Genomic DNA, 3,887 nt, shown 5'->3' with positions numbered 1-3,887 from the left:
TTTTTTTATATTTTAAAATTTAAATTATGTTTTAAACTGATAAATGACTTAATCACAGGAATATTTAAACTCTTATAGCATGGACATGGTTTCATTGTTGCTTGATCTGTACTCATAAAAAACACACTTTGCTCACATGATTTGTTCAATAAATAAAATATTTCAAAACTATATTAATTTATGATGACTGGCTCCTATTCTGTGACACATAGGTATCTATTTTTAATTCCCTGGAAAAAATGTTGAATTATATATGTTTCTTTTTTACTTTTGTATATCTGTACCTTTACCAATTAATCTCTTGATGTGATATATGCTCTTTGGATAACATTAAAAAGGTGTGGAATGCATCACCTTATAAATCCACAATTACCAATAAAAAAGGGGGAAATGGTTGTTGTAGTTTTTTTTTCTCAAAAAAAGGCAATGAAACATTAAAAACTTACCTAAATTTTGTCAAAACACTCAAACTAAATTGCATATCTCCACTTACTTTCTGGCCAATAAGCTTAGGTGTTTTTAATTTAAAGACTCTTTTTGTGACTAAATCAATTTTGATACTTTAAAATTATTAACATGTGTGATTGTCATCTAGACTTTGCTTCTTTGAAACAATGCTCACTGTAACCATATAAGCTTGAGAAGAAAATAAAAATCAAGAAACCCCCCATCTTTGGAACTCCAGATGGTACATTCCTGTCTCTCCTCCTCTTCCTCTCACTCTCCTCCCTCCTGTTTTCAGTGTCCTCCATCTCTCCGCTGTCTCTCATTTTCCAATATTAAGGACATTTCCACCTTCTAGAGACAGCTCTGAGTCCTCCATCTGTTATTTTTCTGTTCTCTACAGAGGTGCTGAAAAGGTAAATATTGTCCATTTTTTTACCTTATCAGAGCAGGATTTAATGGGAGACATTTCTGTAAATATTTCTCCAGCCTACCTTTTGTAACATTCAGGGTGCTATGGTGCATTCATTCTCTGCAGAATTTGTTCCTCCTCACTAACCCCCATTTGTTTTTTTGCTTGTTTTTCTCCATCACGGTCATGTTCTCTCCTCCATCTTGCAGTCTATTAGTAGCACACATGATTTATGGGGTTTTATAGTGGATGCACACAGTGCAAAACACACAAATTGATTAAATCTTTTTTTTTCTATCTGGCCTAGTCTTGCACTGAGGTAAAAGACATTAAGATTTAAATATTTCTTGTGTATGAGCTCTGCAGGTCCAGATTTTATTTTTAAATTACCCGATTGTCCCATAAAATGGGTAACACAGGAAGCTGCTCTGAATGGGAATATTTGTTCATATTATGGTTATGTCACAGCAGTTGTTACCAAAATAAAAATTTTCACGTCCCCTTGAGCACTGGAGAACTCGCATCAATGTCATCTTTTTCCAAGGTCACAATTAAGGCTCCACTGCTTCAGTGCTCTACAGCAAATAGATGAAAATCAGGGCCTTGTTCCTATTTCAGTCTGTTTATACTCATCAGAGCAGATAACATGATGAGGGAGCCTAAATTAGAAGGATAATCTGGCAGTGTCTGTTTTTTCTCAGTGAAGCAGCACAAAGCTGACCTTATAAAGACTCCTCCTGACCAGACCACACCTGCGTCCTTGTCTGAGTCCATGGAAGCTAAGGCCAAGTCTGGGGCTTCGGCGCCCAAGGCAGCATCTAAAGCAGAGAAGAAGGAGCCAGCAGCACCACGCAAGACTGACCCTGCCCCTGCAGCGCCCGAGCCTGCGAATCCCACCTTTTCCAAGGATGGAGGAGCTGAATCAGCAGCAGCAGCAGCAGGTGATGAGGCTGCGGCCTCCGGCACAGACTCTCTGGAACACCTAAAACCCTTTCTCATCGGTGGTGCTGTTATTGCTGCAGGAGCCATCTTGCTGGGGGTGTTGCTGCTGGCAAGAAGAAATTAAAACCAAATTATAATATATGAGCATTGTTGCTGACTGGTTCACGGACTATTCTGGTTCAGATGGGAGATAGGGAGACACTGCTTTTTCAAATTTTTTTTATTTTTTTGCCTGCTCTCATTTGTAGTAAATCAACCCATTTACTGTAAGTCCTTATGAAGGCTGTACATGGAGCATAATTATACTCAGTATATGCATGAGGTTGCAACAATACTGTATATGAAATGTAAGTATTTAATTTATAAAAACAATAGAAGAAGAAAGAAAACAAACACAAACAACAAAAAAAAGAAACACATTGTATTACTGAGTTTGACAGCCTAAACTTTCTAAATGCAGCTGTATCTGCTTTATTTTATTTTGTCCAGTTTGCACAAATATCAACATGAGGTTGCAATATTTGCGCATTCTTGTGCTTAAAAAAAAGCTTGGGTTATTTTGCTCATATTTTTTGAAAATCTAAATCTGCTGCATTCATATCGTTCTCGGGATATCACAGTTGTTTGTCTTCAGCGTACTTTAGATAAGAACGATTGAAAGAGCTGGTAAAAGAACAGTTGCACTGTGAAGAAATACCCATTCCTTTCAAACAAACAGCAACCCAGGTAGCACTTGATTTAGTATTATTGAGGTCAAATATGAGCATGTGTGCTGGTAAAAGTTGGCTTTCAGTGAGCTAGAGCTGGTCCAGTAATTGTAGTCAACTGGCCACTACTAATGGTATGGATTTTGTCCAATTTACTGTGAGAATTTACAAAATATTCTGCATTTAACACCATCGAAATGTGGCAAGCTGACTTTTGTTGTTGCTTTTTTTGTACAAACATTGACTTTATTCAATTTTGCCACATATAGGCGAGTGTATCTGGATTAATTATGTGGTGGAACTTGTCCCATTCTCAAGATATTTCCTGTAATTTACTGCATTTAGACAAAATGTATGGTCAAACCTTAATGTACGGAGTAACAGAACCAAAAAGCCTGGCTCTAAAAAAGCCAGAAACAATAACAGTAAAAATGCTAAAATCTGAAACAATCCACTTTTTTTCAAGGATGAAACTTAAAAGCATGCAGTGGCTGCAACATGGTATAAGACTGACCTCTATAGAACTCAGAGTATTAGTGAAAATATGGTTTGATTTAAAAAAAAAAGAGAGAGATTTTTTATCTTAAAACCTCAGAAATCAATAACTTTTTATATCTTGCTAAACACCAACAGTAGAGGTAGTTTTGTCTGTTTACATATTACATTGTTCTATAAACTCAGGCTGATTAGTTTGTTGCTGTATCAGTTTGAAAGTCTGCTGCCAAAATGTCTAAGTTGTTTCTGTCTTTACATCGCTCTTGTTATGTTTTCAAAGTCATCAACCTAAAAAAATGTAATGAAAATACCCTGCAGTTCAAGTAGCATGAAAGTAGTGTGTAAATTCCCTGTTATAGTTCACAGAAAGAGGGAAAAAAGCCATCAAAAGGTTATTGCTGCACAAACTCACCTGTACAGCTTCACACAATGTCTTCAACTTGTGTCCCTTTTTTCAAAGTAGATAGTTCTGACACACAGTTTGTATAATTTTAACACATTTCTGACCAAAAATATTATATGAGCATCCAACAATCACCCCAGTCAATTTCCCTTATCATGTCTAAAAGATAGTATGCCAACACAAAAATGAATTTCACCCTACATTGTACAAAACTGTACTCAAAAAAAGAATATGAAAATTCCTATTTTCATAATTTCAACAGCGTATAAATGCAATAATTCAGGTAGGACTCCTCATTTAGCATATGTGCTGTAGCAAATTAAATTACATAGATGATGTATTACTGTATGATATTACTGATGGCAATGATATTTATCATGGTGACTGTAATGATGATAATGACGGATATAATATATATATATTTTAATATTTTAACATATTTTCCTTATGCACCCTCCTCTCTATTGTCAATCATTTAAATGTA

At 35.6% G+C, this 3,887-nt stretch overlaps 1 long non-coding RNA gene across 1 annotated transcript; it reads left to right on the top strand.

Moving 5' to 3' along the window:
* Positions 1 to 727: 727 nt before the first annotated feature.
* On the top strand, positions 728 to 2,209 carry LOC119617705. Its single transcript, XR_005234075.1, has 2 exons — positions 728 to 860; positions 1,558 to 2,209. It is a non-coding gene; the product is annotated as an uncharacterized LOC119617705 (long non-coding RNA).
* Positions 2,210 to 3,887: the final 1,678 nt, after the last annotated feature.

The sequence above is a fragment of the Kryptolebias marmoratus genome, linkage group LG15 (assembly GCF_001649575.2).
Source record: "Kryptolebias marmoratus isolate JLee-2015 linkage group LG15, ASM164957v2, whole genome shotgun sequence".
Lineage (NCBI taxonomy): Eukaryota > Metazoa > Chordata > Actinopteri > Cyprinodontiformes > Rivulidae > Kryptolebias > Kryptolebias marmoratus.
The sequence above is the reverse complement of the archived record's forward strand: the minus strand, read 5'-3'. Positions and strand labels throughout refer to the sequence as shown.